General features: G+C 43.2%; 1 pseudogene; it reads right to left on the bottom strand.

Moving 5' to 3' along the window:
• Window positions 1-5,884: 5,884 nt before the first annotated feature.
• Window positions 5,885-7,417, bottom strand: LOC147980920 (uncharacterized; annotated as a pseudogene).
• Between the last annotated feature and the right edge of the window lie 10,102 nt (window positions 7,418-17,519).

A 17,519-nucleotide genomic window follows, 5' to 3' on the forward strand; every position in this document is an offset into this window, starting at 1 on the left:
CTAGCCTCTCTAGTACCGCGCAACTTTCGCCGGTACCATAAACCCACCATATACCTTCCTCAAAACAGCCACCATACCTACCTATCATGGCATTTCCATAGCCATTCCGAGATATATTGCCATGCGACTTCCACCATCATCATATACATGACTTGAGCATTCATTGTCATATTGCCTTGCATGATCGTAAGATAGCTAGCATGATGTTTTCATGGCTTGTCCGTTTTTTGATGTCATTGCTATGCTAGATCATTGCACATCCCGATACAACGCCGGAGGCATTCATGTAGAGTCATATCTTTGTTCTAGATATCGAGTTGTAAGATTGAGTTGTAAGTAAATAAAAGTGTGATGATCATCATTGTTAGAGCATTGCCCCAATGAGGAAAGGATGATGGAGACTATGATTCCCCCACAAGTTGGGATGAGACTCCGGACTTTAAAAATAAATAAAAGAGGCCAAAGAAGCCCAAAAAAGAGGCCAAAGAAGCCCACCAAAAAAATAAAAATATATATATATAAAAATGAGAGAAAAAGAGAGAAGGGGCAGTGCTACTATCCTTTTTCCACACTTGTGCTTCAAAGTAGCACCATGTTCTTCATATAGAGAGTCTCTTGAGTTATCACTTTCATATACTAGTGGGAATTTTCATTATAGAACTTGGCTTGTATATTCCGATGATGGGCTTCCTCAAATGCCCGAGGTCTTCATGAGCAAGCAAGTTGGATGCACACCCACTTAGTTTCAGTTGGAGCTTTCATAGACTTATAGCTCTAGTGCATGCGTTGCATGGCAATCCCTACTCACTCACATTGATATCTATTGATGGGCATCTCCGTAGCCCGTTGATACGCCTAGTTGATGTGAGACTATCTTCTCCTTTTTGTCTTCTCCACAACCACCATTCTATTCCACCTATAGTGCTATGTCCATGGCTCACGCTCATGTATTGCGTGAAAGTTGAAAAGGTTTGAGAACGTCAAAAGTATGAAACAATTTCTTGGCTTGTCATCGGGGTTGTGCATGATGTGAATATTTTGTGTGGTGAAGATGGAGCATAGCCAGACTATATGATTTTGTAGGGATAACTTTCTTTGGCCATGTTATTTTGAAAAGACATGATTGCTTTATTAGTAGGCTTGAAGTATTATTGTCTTTATGTCAAAGGATAGATTATTGCTTTGAATCACTCGTGTCTTAATATTCATGCCATGATTAGACATATGATTAAGATTATGCTAGGTAGCATTCCACATCAAAAATTATCTTTTTTATCATTTACCTACTCGAGGACGAGAAGGAATTAAGCTTGGGGATGCTGGTACGTCTCTATCGTATCTATAATTTTTGATTGTTCCATGCCAATATAATTCAACTTTCATATACTTTTTGGCAACTTTTTATATTATTTTTGGGACTAACATATTGATCCAGTGCCCAGTGCCAGTTCCTGTCTGTTGCATGTTTTTGGTTTCGCAGAATATCCATATCAAACGGAGTCCAAACAAGATAAAAACGGATGGAGCTAATTTTTGGAAAATATGGAAAATTCGGAAGGAAAATCAACGCGAACCAGTGCCCGAGGTGGTCACGAGGCAGGGGGCGCCCCCCTTAGGGCGCGCCCCTACCCTCGTGAGCCCACCGTAAGGCGGTTGATGTTCTTCTTTTGCCACAAAAAAGCTAATATTCGGAAAAAAATCACGGTGAAGGTTTCAGGCCAATCGGAGTTACGGATCTCCATATATATACGAAACGGTGAAACAGAGCCAGAACAGAACACAGAACCAGAGAGAAATAGAGAGATAGATCCAATCTTGGAGGGGCTCTCGCCCCTCCCATGCCTTGGAGGCCAAGGACCATAGGGGAAACCCTTCTCCCATCTAGGGAGGAGGTCAAGGAAGAAGAGGAAGAAGGGGGCCCCTCTCCCCCTCTCCTCTGGTGGCGCCGAACGCCGCCGTGGCCACCATCATCATCACCGCGATTTACACCAACACCTCCGCCATCTTCACCAACATCTCCATCACCTTCCCCCCTCTATCTACAGTGGTCCACTCTCCCGCAACCCGCTGTACCCTCTACTTGAACATGGTGCTTTATGCTTCATATTATTATCCAATGATGTGTTGCCATCCTATGATGTCTGAGTAGATTTTCGTTGTCCTGTCGGTGGTTGATGAATTGCTATGATTGATTTAATTTGCTTGTGGTTATGTTGCTGTCCTTTGGTGCCCATCATATGATTGCACGCGTGGATCACACCATAGGGTTAGTTGTATGTTGATAGGACTATGTATTGGAGGGCAAGAGTGACAGAAGCTTCAACCTAGCATAGAAATTGATGCATACGGGATTGAAGGGGGACCAATATATCTTAATGCTATGGTTGGGTTTTACCTTAATGAACATTAGTAGTTGCGGATGCTTGCTAATAGTTCCAATCATAAGTGCATAGAATTCCAAGTCAGGGATGACATGCTAGTAGTGGCCTCTCCCACATAATACTTGCTATCGGTCTAGTAAAGTAGTCAATTGCTTAGGGGCAATTTTGAAACTCCTACCACCACTTTTACACACTCGCTATATTTACTTTATTGTTTCTTTATCTAAACATCCCCTAGTTTTATTTTCGTGCTCTTTACTTTCTTGCAAGCCTTTCCGAAAACACCTACAAAGTACTTCTAGTTTCATACTTGTTCTAGGTAAAGCGAACGGCAAGCGTGCGTAGAGTTGTATCGGTGGTCGATAGAACTTGAGGGAATATCTGTTCTACCTTTAGCTCCTCGTTGGGTTTGACACTCTTACTTATCGAAAATTGTTCCAATCCCCTATACTTGTGGGTTATTACCCCGCCGCCCACTGCTGTTTCTGTAATGTAATATGATCGGGCTGCTAAAGTGCACGCCTCGATTGATCTCATTGATTGGTATATATACAGGGTTACAAAACTTGTATTGCAAGTTCATCAAGTCGGTTTTAACCTTATATGGTAACCAACTATACATGATCAATTACAACACGTGGTCGGTCCGGTTGGGGATACGTAGAATCATCTAACACGCCCCCGCAGTCTGAACGTGGAGACATGCCGTCGCCGATGTGAAGACTGGATCGAAACTCGAGGAACAATGGTGTCGGCAATCCTTTAGTAAATATGTCCGCAAACTGTGATGACGATGGAACATGTAGTACACGCAGGGCTCCAATAGCAACTTTCTCGCGAACAAAATGTATATCCAGCTCAATGTGTTTAGTACGGCGATGTTGCACTGGGTTTGCGGACATGTATACTGCAGATATGTTGTCATAGTAGACGACGGTGGCACTGTCAAGCGGGCAATTTAGCTCAAGTAACAAATGACGCAGCCAACAAGTCTCGGCTATGGCTGTAGCAACTGCTCGATATTCAGCTTCAGCACTGCTGCGAGAAACTGTCGGCTGTCGGCGAGAAGACCATGAGACTAGATTGTCTCCCAAAAATACACAGAAACCGGACGTAGAGCGGCGAGTATCCGGGCATCCAGCCCAATCAGCATCCGAATAGGCAACAAGAGTGTGTGAAGAGGAGGAATGAAGAATGAGACCAAGATCAAGTGTTCCTTTAAGATAACGAAGAATACGTTTGATTAGAAGAAGATGTGGTTCTCGAGGATCATGCATGTGAAGACATACTTGATGGACGGCATATGAAATTTCTGGTCGGGTAAGAGTGATATACTGGAGTGCCCCAGCAAGACTACGATACTGAGAAGGATCAGAGACCGGTGCACCGGCAGAAGCAGAAAGTTTGGATTTGGTGTCTATAGGTGTTGGAGAAGGATTACAGTCAATCATGCCAGCACGACGGAGAACATCGATGATGTACTAACGTTGAGATAAATGAATAGTGGAGGGAGTGCGGGTGACGGAGATGCCAAGAAAATGATGAAGAGGACCAAGATCTTTCATGGAGAATTCACGGCTAAGTTGAACAATTATTTGATGAAGAGTGGTTTGAGAAGAAGCAGTAAGAATAATATCTACATAAAGGAGAAGATAGGCAGTGGCCGTGCCATGATGTAAGACAAAAAGAGATGCATCAGACTTAGATTCAATAAATCCAATGGAATGAGCATAGGTGGCAAAGCGTTGGAACCATGCGCGGGGAGCCTGTTTGAGACCATAGAGAGACTTTTGAAGACGACAGACATGTGTATGAAAGCAAGCATCGACAAATCCAGATGGTTGCTGACTATAGACTTCTTCATTGAGATTTCCATGCAAGAAAGCATTTTTTACATCTAGTTGATGAATTGGCCAAGATTTAGAAAGCGCGAGAGAAAGAACAACACGTATGGTGGCAGGTTTGACAACAGGGCTGAAGGTTTTGTCGTAGTCAATGCCGGGTTGTTGTGTAAATCCGCGCACTACCCAACGAGCCTTATGACGAGCAAGAGATCCATCGGAGTTATATTTGTGGCGAAATATCCATTTGCCACTAACAATGTTAGCACCCAAAGGGGGAGGAACAAGAGTCCAAGTGCCATTTGTCATGAGAGCATCATATTCGTCTTGCATGGCTTGACGCCATGAAGGATCACGAAGAGCAACAAGATAATTATGTGGAAGAGGGGAGCCAACCATGACGGAAAGATTAAGACGATCGATGGGACCGGGTAGCTTACCGGTTGTGCGACGAGTGCGATGTATAGGAGGTGGTGGTGGCGGGGTAGGGATAGGAGAAGGGGTTGGTGAGTTGTTGGGAGTGTGTAATATGGAGGCGGTAGGAGAAATAGGAGAGGATGGTTCGGGTGGGGGCGCTGCCGCGGCAGGAATAGTGGAGGTGTTCTTTGCCACGGCAGATGGGTCGGCTGCTGCTGTAGGGAATGGAGGAGTTTTGGTTGTCGTGGTATGAATTGGGTCAATGATTAGAGGATCGAATATGTCATGGTGAGGTGGGTTGGGAGGGCTAGGTGTTGGAGCATATGGGAAGGTGTTCTCATCAAATGTAACGTGACGGGAGATGATGATTCGCCGGCTTTCAAGATCAAGACATCGGTAACCGCGATGCCGAGAAGGATAGCCGAGAAATAAGCAACGAGTGGCACGAGGAGCTAATTTATGTGGTGTGGTGGATGAGGTGTTGGGATAACAAAGGCATCCAAACACACGGAGATCATGATACAAAGGATGATGACCGTGGAGGAGAAAGAAGGGTGTACTAAGGTTAGATGAATTGGTTGGTCTAATGTTAATGAGATAGGTGGCAGTGTGTAGAGCTTCAGCCCAAAAAGAAGAAGGAAGAGAGGCTTGAAATAGTAAGGTACGAACAACATCATTGGTTGTACGAATAGCTCGCTCGGCCTTGCCATTTTGTTGAGATGTGTAGGGGCAGGAAAAACGGAATAGAATGCCATGGCTACCGCAGAAAACATCTAATTTAGTATTGTCAAATTCTCTGCCATTATCACATTGGATGGATTGAATAGTGAGATTAAATTGTGTAGAGGCATAAGCATGAAAGGCGACAAATGTGTTATAAACATCGGATTTTTTTCGAAGAGGAAAGCTCCAAAAATATTGAGTGAAATCATCGACAATTATTAAGTAATAGCAATAGCCAGATGAGCTGGGTACAGGGGATGTCCAAAGATCACAATGTAGACGCTCAAACGGACGAATAGTATAGGACTGTGATGGAAAAAACGGTGACCTAACATGTTTTCCTAATTGACAAGCATGACATAAAGTAGAGCCGGCTTTATTGTAGGGATGTGCTGAAGTTGATGAAGACGCGACATGGTGTGGGAGCCGAGGTGACCTAGGCGACGATGCCAAATATCCGAAGGAGATGTGGTGACATGGGCTTCATGGCTGGCTTGGCAGACTGGATAGAGGGGACCGGAGCTATTGCATCGAAGAATCACGATCCCGGTGAGAAGATCCTTCACAGAGAAACCATAAGGGTCAAATTCGACGGAACAAGAGTTGTCAGTGGTGAATTGACGACCAGAGACAAGATTTTTGATAATTTGTGGAATGATGAGAATTTGCGTAAATAAAGAGGAATAGATGTGCTAGTTAGAGAGTAGGAACCAATATGTGTAATGGGTAGAGTAGCACCGTTACCAACAGTGACAGATTGAGAAGCAGATGGTATTAGAGAGTCGAAGTTACCATGATCGGATGCCATGTGGGAGGATGCACCAGAGTCCATATACCACTCATGTGTGCCGGGAATCTGCATGTTGTTGAGAGCCGCTAGAAGCGCAGGGTCGACCGCCGAGCTTGATGAAGGTGACTGCAGCATGTTGGAGTTGTTGTTGGCATGGCCGTACGCAGTGTAAGCTTGAGGAGCAGTGTTGGGGCAAGGACCAAGTAGACCTGGAGAAGGAGCCTGCCACGGACGTGACTGCCAGGAAGAGGAGGGCTGCTGCCATGGAGCTTGTGTGTGTTGTTGCTGAAGATATGCCCTCGTCGGAGCACCCGTCCATGGGTTGAACTGCCACGGATTGTCTCGGCCGTGGCCACGTCCACTATGTCCGCCACGTCCACGGCCACTGCCGCGGTTGAAGGTGGAGCCCATTTCGTGCCCTCCAGAGCCGGCGCCCCCGGAGCTGATAGGGAGAGGAGCACGTTCACCGCCAGCGCTCGGGATGATGCTGTTCCCGCTAGCCCAAAGGGCAGTGGATGCCGCGTTCTTGGCATCAGTTTTCTTCTGGCTCTCTTCAAGGATCAACGCCGAGCGGGTCTGCAGGAACGAGGGGAAGGGCACCTGGAACGGAAGAAACGAGCGGAGGTGGGCGAAACTGTCGTTGAGGCCACGCAGGAGGGTGAGGACGAGTGTTTCGTCACTGATCGTCTGGCCAACATCCACGAGAGAATCAGCAAGGGACTTGAGCTTTGTGCAGTAGTCACCGACGGTCATATCGCCTTGCGGGGTGTTCCTGAACTCCGCTTCCAGCTGGATTGCCCGGTGCTTTTTATTGTCGCGGAAGAGATTCTCGATGGCGTCCCAGATCGTGCGCGCGGTGGAGCCGGGGCGCATGACGATGCCGAAGAGGTCGATGGAGATAGAGCCATAGATCCAAGAGAGAACCGTGTAGTCGTCGCGGACCCAATCCGAAGCCGGCGAAGTGTCGGAGGGAGTAGCGCCGGCATCGCCGATGACATGAGCTGTAAGGCCATAGCGGCCAAGGGCGACGAGAAACAGCTCGCGCCAGTTGGTGTAGTTGGAGGCGGTCAGGTCGAGGGTGATGGGTACATGAAGTTTGATGGATGTGGCATAGGTGGAAGGCTGGGCGTGGAGGCTGCTGGGGAGGTTGCGGGAGCTTTGCCCATCTCGGCGGCGCGACGATCAAGTTCTTCCTGGCGAGTCTGCAGGAGAGACTCGCGTTCCTTCAACTCGGCCTCGAGCTTCTTGAGATCATCGGTTGTCATGGTGCAGGTAGAAGGCTAGGTTGGGATTCGATTGGGGAGGCTTGTGTGTATTAGGATTTCAAAAGGAGGGAGGATATGGCTGGTGTCTGATACCATGTAATGTAATATGATCGGGCTGCTAAAGTGCACGCCTCGATTGATCTCATTGATTGGTATATATACAGGGTTACAAAACTTGTATCGCAAGTTCATCAAGTCGGTTTTAACCTTATATGGTAACCAACTATACAGGATCAATTACAACACGTGGTCGATCCGGTTGGGGATACGTAGAATCATCTAACAGTTTCCACGCCGCCTGCCCGCCCGCCGTAGCTCCATCCGCCACCGCCCCGCAAGCCGCCGCCGCCCCGCAGATTGATACATCTCCGTCGTATCTACTTTTCCAAACGCTTTTGCCCTTGTTTTGGACTCTAACTTGCATGATTTGAATGGAACTAACCCGGACTGACGTTGTTTTCAGCAGAATTACCATGGTGTTATTTATGTGCAGAAACAAAAGTTCTCAGAATGACCTGAAACTTCACGGAGCAAATTTTTGGAAAATATAAAAAATACCTGCAAAAGATGAAGGCCAGGGGGCCCACCACCTGTCCACGAGGGTGGGGCGCACCCCCTACCTCGTGGGCCCCCTAGAGCTCCTCCGACTCCAACTCCAACTCCAACTCTATATATTGTGTTTCGGGGAGAGAAAAATCAGAGGGAAGGATTCATTGCGTTTTACGATACGGAGCCACCACCAAGCCCTAAAACCTCTCGAGAGGGCTGATCTGGAGTCAGTTCGGAGCTCTGGAGAGGGGAATCCGTCGCGATCGTCATCATCAACCATCCTCCATCACCAATTTCATGATGCTCACCGCCGTGCGTGAGCAATTCCATCGTAGGCTTGCTGGACGGTGATGGGTTGGATGGGATTTATCATGTAATCGAGTTAGTTTTGTTAGGGTTTGATCCCTAGTATCCACTATGTTCTAAGATTGATGTTGCTATGACTTTGCTATGCTTAATGCTTGTCACTAGGGCCCGAGTGCCATGATTTCAGATCTGAACCTATTATGTTTTCATCAATATATGAGAGTTCTTGATCCTATCTTGCAAGTCTATAGTCACCTATTATGTGTTATGATTCATTAACCCCGAAGTGACAATAATCAGGATACTTACCGGTGATGACCATAGTTTGAGGAGTTCATGTATTCACTATGTGTTAATGCTTTGTTCCGGTACTCTATTAAAAGGAGGCCTTAATATCCCTTAGTTTCCGTAAGGACCCTGCTGCCACGGGAGGGTAGGACAAAAGATGCCATGCAAGTTCTTTTCCATAAGCACGTATGACTATATTCGGAATACATGCCTACATTACATCAATGAACTGGAGCTAGTTCTGTGTCACCCTAGGTTATGATTGTTACATGATGAACCGCATCCGACATAATTCTCCATCACTGATCCATTGCCTATGAGCTTTCCATATATTGTTCTTCGCTTATTTACTTTTCTGTTGCTATTGCTATCATCACTACAAAATACAAAAACATTACTTTTGCTATCATTAACTTTTGCTACCTTTACCACTACTATCATATTACTTTGCTACTAAACACTTTGCTACAGATACTAAGTTTCCAGGTGTGGTTGAATTGAAAACTCAGCTGCTAATACTTGAGAGTATTCTTTGGCTCCCCTTGTGTCGAATCAATAAATTTGGGTTGAATACTTTACCCTCGAAAACTGTTGCGGTCCCCTATACTTGTGGGTTATCAAGACTATTTTCTGGTGCCGTTGCCGGGGAGCATAGCTCTATTCTTTGAGTCACTTGGGATTTATGTCTGCTTATCATTATGAAGAACCTGAGAGATCCAAAAACAAAGATTTATCCCTCAACTAAGAGGGGAGGTAAGGAACTGCCATCTACCTCTGCACTTGATTCACCTTCTGTTATGAGTAAGCTTGCGACACCTAAACTGTCTTCTGCTATTCGTTCTGATATGTCGCATGTTATTGATGATGCCACTTCTGCTATGCATGATACTTATGATGAAACTACTTCTATGCTTGATACTACTGTGCCACTTGGTGAATTCTTGATGAACAACTGGCTAGGGCTAGAGAGAATGAAAATATTGAATCTGATAATACTGATGAAATTGATGATGAAGACTTTCCTATTATTACTGAGGGTTATGTTTTTGATAAGGAAGCTTCTTTAGCTATTTTAGCTTGCAAAGATAGATACGAACTTAAGAGGTTATTAGCTAAATGGAATCAGCAATCACTAAATGCTAGAATGAAACCTGGCCCTTCTTTTGCTACTTCACCTATCTGTGTTACTGATAAGGATTATGAATTCTCTGTTGATCCTGATATAATTACTTTGGTTGAATCTGATCCTTTTCATGGCTATGAATCTGAAATTGTTGTGGCACATCTTACTAAATTAAATAATATTGCCACCCTGTTCACTAAAGATGAGAGAACTCGCTACTTTTATATCCTTAAAATATTTTCGTTCTCATTAAAGGGTGATGCTAAGATATGGTTTAATTCTCTTGATCCTGGTTGTGTGCGTAGTCCCTAGGATATGATTTATTACTTCTCTGCTAAATATTTCCCTGCTCATAAGAAACAAGCTGCTTTGAGGGATATATATAATTTTGTGCAAATTCAAGAAGAGAGTCTCCCACAAGCTTGGGGGAGGCTTCTCAAGTTACTTAATGCTTTGCCTGATCATCCTCTTAAGAAAAATTAAATACTTGATATCTTTTATAATGGACTAAGCGATGCTTCCAGAGATTACCTGGATAGTTGTGCTCGTTCTGTTTTCAGGGAAAGTACACCGGATGAAGCTGAAATCCTATTGAATAATATGTTGACAAATGGAAATAATTGGACACCTTCGGAGCCAATTCCTGAGCCTATTCCTAAACCAACTCCGAAGAAGAGGGGTATTCTATTTCTCAGTCCTGAAGATATGCAAGAGGCAAAGAAATCTATGAAAGAAAAAGGTATTAAAGCCGAAGATGTTAAGAATTTACCTCCTATTGAAGAAATACATGGTCTTAATTTACCGCCTATTGAAGAAACATATGATCCTAATCCATTACCTATTGAAGAAACTCATGGTCTTGATAACCCGACATAGGTAGTAAAGGTAAATTCTCTCTATATATTTGATGAAGGTGATATCCGTCGTTATAAGTCTACTAGACAATGCTTAGATGAGTTTGACAATTTCATCGTTAAACTAGAAAAATTCAATGCTTATTTTGGTAGACAATTGAAATACAATTCAAATATGGTTGAACACTTGGGTGATTATATGGCTAATGTCAAAGGTGAACTTAAACTTATTAGTAAACATGCTTCTATGGTTACCACTCAAGTAGAACAAGTACTTAAAGCTCAAAATGATTTGCTCAATGAATTGAATAGTAAGAATAATGATAATGCTATTAGAGTGGCTACTAGAACTGGTAGAATGACTCAGGAACCTTTGTATCCTGAAGGCCATCCTAAGAGAATTGAGCAAGATTCTCAGAGAAATAATATAGATGCACCTAGTCCTTCTAAAAGGAACAAAAAAGAAAAATGATAGGACTTTGCATGCTTCTAGTGAACCTGTTACTGAAACACCTGAGAATCCAAATGATATTTCTAATTATGATGCTGAAACACAATATGGTAATGAACCTGAAACTAGTGATAATGTTAATGATAATGTTCATGATGATGCTCAACCTAGTAATGATAATGATATAGAAACTGAACCTGTTGTTGATCTTGATAACCCACCATCAAAGAATCAACGTTATGATAAGAAATACTTTGTTGCTAGGAAACATGGTAAAGAAAGAGAGCCTTGGATTCAGAAACTCATGCCTTTTCCTCCCAAACCATCTAAGAAAAAGGATGATGAGGATTTTGAGCGCTTTGCTGAAATGATTAGACCTATCTTTTTGCGTATGCGATTAACTGATATGCTCAAAATGAATCCTTATGCTAAATACATGAAAGATATTGTTACTAATAAAAGAAAGATACCGGAAGCTGAAATTTCCACCATGCTTGCTAATTATACTTTTAAAGGTGGAATACCTAAGAAACTAGGAGATCCCAGTGTACCAACTATACCATGCTCCATTAAAATAAACTATGTTAAAACTGTTTTATGTGATCTTGGAGCCGGTGTTAGTGTTATGCCTCTCTCTTTATATCGTAGACTTGATTTGAATAAGTTGACACCTACTGAAATATCTTTGCAAATGGCTGATAAATCAACTGCTATACATGTCAGTATTTGTGAGGATGTGCCTGTTGTAGTTGCAAACGTTACTATTTTAACGGACTTTGTTATTCTTCATATTCCCGAGGACGATAGTATATCTATTATTCTTGGAGGACCCTTTTTGAATACTGCAGGGGCTGTTATTGATTGCACTAAAGGCGATGTCACTTTTCATGTTAATGGTAATGAGCATATGGTACACTTTCCGAGGAAACAACTTCAAATCCACAGTATCAATTCTATTGGAAAAATTCCATTGATTATATTTGGAGGTTTTGAATTTCCTCTTCCTACTGTCAAGAAGAAATATGATATTCTTATTGCTGGGGATGTGCATATCCCCGTTGAGGTAACATAGTGTTATTCGGAATTTCTCCGGTTCCATGTTATTCGGAATGAGTTCGTTAACAAGACTTGATCAACCTTGTTACTGGATTCCTTTTGATGATCATGAGATGGATGAAACTAGAAGGCACAACCTTCTGTACCCCACTTTTACTTTCTGTTATTTATATTTAATAAAATAAAAATAAGTATTTTTCTGTCTGTTCTCTGATTATCCGTGCAATATAAAAATACCCCGAAAATAAAAGTTCTCCAAATGCCTTGAAATTTAAATATGATTTTTTCTAGAATATTTGAGAATATTTGGCACTGAGAACACAGCAGGGGGGTCACCCACCTGCCCACGAGGGTGGAGGGCGCGCCCTACCCCCCTGGGCGCACCCCCTGCCTCGTGGGCCCATGGTGGCCCTCCTCCACTTATCCTTTTACCCACACACTTCTTCTTCCTCCCACAAACACGAATATCCAGCTCAAAACCGAGTCCAAGCTCGTTTTGCTGCCATTTTTTGATCTGCTTTCTCAAAGCACCTCTCACAAAACTGCTTGGGGAGATTGTTCCTTGGTGACCATGTTCTTGAGCTTGCATGTCAAATTTATATGGTTCCAAGTAGTTTTGATGCATGATATAGGCTCTAGGCACTTGTAGGAGTAGTTGCTATCAATATTATTAAGTTTGGTTTACTTTTGTTTTGAAGTTACTAAAAATTTCAGAATTTTTTAAATGATGAAGAGACTTTGAGGGGCTCATCGAGCCGAAGCTCGAAGGAAAAGGCACATAAGCTAAGTATAATCTGCCTCGCACCGCGGAGGTTCGGTCGTGTGAATGGCCTTCCGATAATTTCTTGAGAGCAACCGGGATTTATGAAGATTTTTATGAATTGGCTAAGAATGCAAGCCTCGCCGCTTTCCTCCACGACCAACGCGATCAGTATCTCTTACTCACAAATATCTTTGTGCAAAACTTTCATTTCCATTCTAGGAGCTCACCACCTACGGTGGAGTTTTATTTATATGATGAGCATAAGGAGATGTCACTTTATGATTTTTGTCGGGTTTGTTTGGTCCCTTTCGGGGGAAAGACAGAGGAACCACGTCTTGAGGATGTGGATGTGTTTATTGATACCATCACTGTAGGGGAAACAAGGAAGGTTTCCGACGCACGAATCACTAGCATACATTTTCCTGTTTTACGCTATTTTGCATTATCCGCTAGTCGTTGTTTAATTGGTCGCGGAAACTATGGAAACGTTAGTGTTCCTGATATTATTATTTTGCTCCACGGTTTATTCGGTGATAACTCTGTTAGTATGGGCGGCATTATTGCTAAACGGTTAAGTCTGAACCGTACAAAGGGCCCCATCTTTGGAGGCATCTATGTTTCACGCCTAGCTGCACATTTTAACATACCTATTAGGCATTATGAGAAGGAATAAAAAGTGTTGCCTCGTGTTTATTTAGATTATAAGAGTATGGTGGCACATGATTTTATTGTTAAGAATAGGGAAGGAGAGCTTAAATACAAATTGTTCTTTGATAAACATCATCCTGAGACTATTACCCTGCTGCTCCTTCTTTGTTTGATTTATCTGCAGGCCAGTACCTTGTTCCGTTAGAGGCTATTCACACCTACCGGAACCCTGCACCAGCCATGGAGCCAGAGCCGGAACCACAAGTTGATCCTTCACAACAGTCTAATTACCAGTGGGATCCGGAGATGATTGCCAACCAGTGACAGTCGGAGTCTTCTTCTTCGTCGTAGTACGACCCCAACTACTATTATGGATATCCGCCAGGCCAGCCATGGCCATAGACCAACTTAGGCCAAAAGCCTAAGTTTGGGGAGTACGTATTTCCCACCGACATTACATTTATGTTCACACACTCATTGCTAGATGTCGGTGCTCATACTTTTTCATTGTATCATCCATGCTAGTTTATTTCCCTTTTATGATTTCTTCTTGTGTGTTTAATAAACCTTAAGAAAAACCAAAAAAATTAGTTGTAGCTTTTAATTAGTTTACTTTCCATGCTTGTAGTAGTAATTAAAAAGAAAACCCAAAAAATATTTCCTGTTCTTCTTTTGCTTGTTGGGAGCTCTCCCGTGTAAATAGTTTTATTTCTTTTCTTTTCTTTGGGGGTTGATAGGAGAAGACCATGATTAAATTGTTGAAGTGGCTCTTATATGCATTATTGTTGATCTGACAAAAGAGCCCATATTGCCTTATCTTCTCCTGTTTATTGAATGCTTGCAGATTCCAGCTTAGTCCAATGCACGCGCACTATTATTATTATTCACATCGTTCGGTCGTCCAAGTGAAAGGCAATAATGACGATATATGATGGACTGACTGAGATGAGAAAGGCTGGTATGAACTCGACCTCTTTTGTTTTTGTAAATATGATTAGTCATCGTTCCTGATTCGGCTTATTATGAATAAACATGTTTGCAATGACAACTAGAGATCATAGTTCTTGTGCCATGCTTGATTAGCTATGAGTTATAATGGTTTACCTTGCGTGCCAACATGCTATTGAAATGGTTATGATGTGGTATGATAGGGTGGTATCCTCCTCTGAATGATTTAAGTGACTTGACTTGGCGCATGTTCACGGATGTAGTTGAAACAAAATCAACATAGCCTTCACGATATTTATGTTCATGGTGGATTATATCCTACTCATGCTTGCATTCGGTGTTGATTAATTTTAATGCATGTTCATGACTGTTGTCGCTCTCTAGATGGTCGCTTCCCAGTCTTTTGCTAGCCTTCACCTGTACTAAGCGGGAAAACTGCTTGTGCATCCAATCCCTTAAACCCCAAAGTTATTCCACATGAGTCCACTATACCTACCTATATACGGTATCTATATGCCGTTCCAAGTAAATTTGTATGTGCCAAACTCTAAACCTTCAAATAAATATCCTGTTTTGTATGCTCGAAGAGCTCATATATCAACTAGGAATGTCCGTATCTTCCATGTTAGGCGGGTTATTCTAAAGAGGAGTGGACTCCGCTCCTCACTCATGAGAAAGTGGCTCGTCACCGTGATGCCCAGTCCCATGCTTTATGCAAACTAAATCAAAATAATTGTGAACAAAACTCCCCCAGGGACTCTTGTTGGTTGGAGGCACTCGTTGTTTCGAGCAAGCCATGGATTGATGCTTGTTGGTGGAAGGGGGAGTATAAACTTTACCATTCTGTTTGGGAACCGCCTATAATGTGTGTAGCATGGAAGATATCGCCATCTCTTGGTTGTTATGTTGACAATGAAAGTATACCGCTCAAAATATTATTCACCTCTATTTCAAAACCGAGCTCTGGTACCTCTACAAATCCCTGCTTCCCTCTGTGAAGGGCCTATCTATTTACTTTTATGCTGAGTCATCATCCTCTTATTAAAAAGCACCAGTTGGAGAGCACTGCTATCATTTGCATTCATTGTTGTTAGTTTACATTGGGTATGACTTGACTGGATCTCTTTTACCATGAATTACAATGTCTAGTCAGTCCTTGATCTTTAAAGGTGCTCTGCGTTTATGTTTTGCGGTCTCAGAAAGGGCTAGCAAGATACCATCCTGTTATATCATATTATGATTGTTTTGAGAAAGTGTTGTCATCTGAGATTTATTATTATTGCTCGCTGGTTGATTATGCCATTGATATGAGTAAACTTGAGACCTAAGCGTTATTGCGAATGTGGTTAGTTATAATCTTTGCTGAAAACTTGAATGCTGGCTTTGCATATTTACAACAACAAGAGCAAAAAGAGTTTGTAAAAGTTTTTTCTTTATCACTTTCAGTTTGTCAACTGAATTGCTTGAGGACAAGCAAAGGTTTAATCTTGGGGGAGTTGATACGTCTCCGTCGTATCTACTTTTCCAAACACTTTTGCCCTTGTTTTGGACTCTAACTTGCATGATTTGAATGGAACTAACCCAGACTGACGCTGTTTTCAGTAGAATTACCATGGTGTTATTTATGTGCAGAAACAAAAGTTCTCGAAATGAACTGAAACTTCACGGAGCAACTTTTTGGAAAATATAAAAATACCTGCAAAAGATGAAGGCCAGGGGGCCCACCACCTGTCCACGAGGGTGGGGGGCGCGCCTGCCCCCCTAGGGCGCGCCCCCTACCTCGTGGGCCCCCTAGAGCTCCTCCGACTCCAACTCTATATATTGTGTTTCAGGGAGAAAAAATCAGAGAGAAGGATTCATCGTGTTTTACGATACGGAGCCGCCGCCAAGCCCTAAAACCTCACATGAGGGCTGATCTGGAGTCCGTTCGGAGCTCCAGAGAGGGGAATCCGTCGCCATCATCATCATCAACCATCCTGCATCACCAATTTCATGATGCTCACCGCCGTGCGTGAGTAATTCCATCATAGGCTTGCTGGACGATGATGGGTTGGATGGGATCTATCATGTAATCGAGTTAGTTTTGTTAGGGTTTGATCCCTGGTATCCACTATGTTCTGAGATTGATGTTGCTATGACTTTGCTATGCTTAATGCTTGTCACTAGGGCCCGAGTGCCATGATTTCAGATTTTAACCTATTATGTTTTCATCAATATATGAGAGTTCTTGATCCTATATTGCAAGTCTATAGTCACATATTATGTGTTATGATCCGTTAACCCGAAGTGACAATAATCGGGATACTTTCATCAATATATGAGAGTTCTTACCGTAGTTTGAGGAGTTCATTTATTCACTATGTGTTAATGCTTTGTTCCGGTACTCTATTAAAAGGAGGCCTTAATATCCCTTAGTTTCCGTAAGGACCCCGCTGCCACGGGAGGGTAGGACAAAAGATGTCATGCAAGTTCTTTTCCATAAGCACGTATGACTATATTCGGAATACATGCCTACATTACATCAATGAACTGAAGCTAGTTCTGTGTCACCCTAGGTTATGATTGTTACATGATGAACCGCATCCGGCATAATTCTCCATCACTGATCCATTTGCCTACGAGCTTTCCATATATTGTTCTTCGCTTATTTACTTTTCCATTGCTATTGCTATCATCACTACAAAATACCAAAAACATTACTTTTGCTATCATTACCTTTTTCTACCGTTACCACTACTATCATATTACTTTGCTACTAAACACTTTGCTGCAGATACTAAGTTTCCAGGTGTGGTTGAATTGACAACTCAGCTGCTAATACTTGAGAGTATTCTTTGGCTTCGCTTGTGTCGAATCAATAAATTTGGGTTGAATACTTTACCCTAGAAAACTGTTGCGATCCCCCTATACTTGTGGGTTATCACAGATCTGCCCCGCCCGGCTCCGTCTGCCACCGCCCTGCCCGCTGTAGCTCCGTCCGCCACCGCCCCGCACGCCGCCGCCGCCCCGCAGCTCCGCCCCGCTCGGCTCCATCCGCCACCGCCCCGCAGCTCCACCCTACCCGGCTCCTTCCGCCACCTCCCCGGCCGCTCCACCGCTCTTCGATGGCGCCAAAG

This window comes from Triticum urartu, chromosome 3A, assembly GCF_056163025.1.
Source record: "Triticum urartu cultivar PI428250 chromosome 3A, HENAU_Tu73, whole genome shotgun sequence".
In the NCBI taxonomy this organism is placed as follows: domain Eukaryota; kingdom Viridiplantae; phylum Streptophyta; class Magnoliopsida; order Poales; family Poaceae; genus Triticum; species Triticum urartu.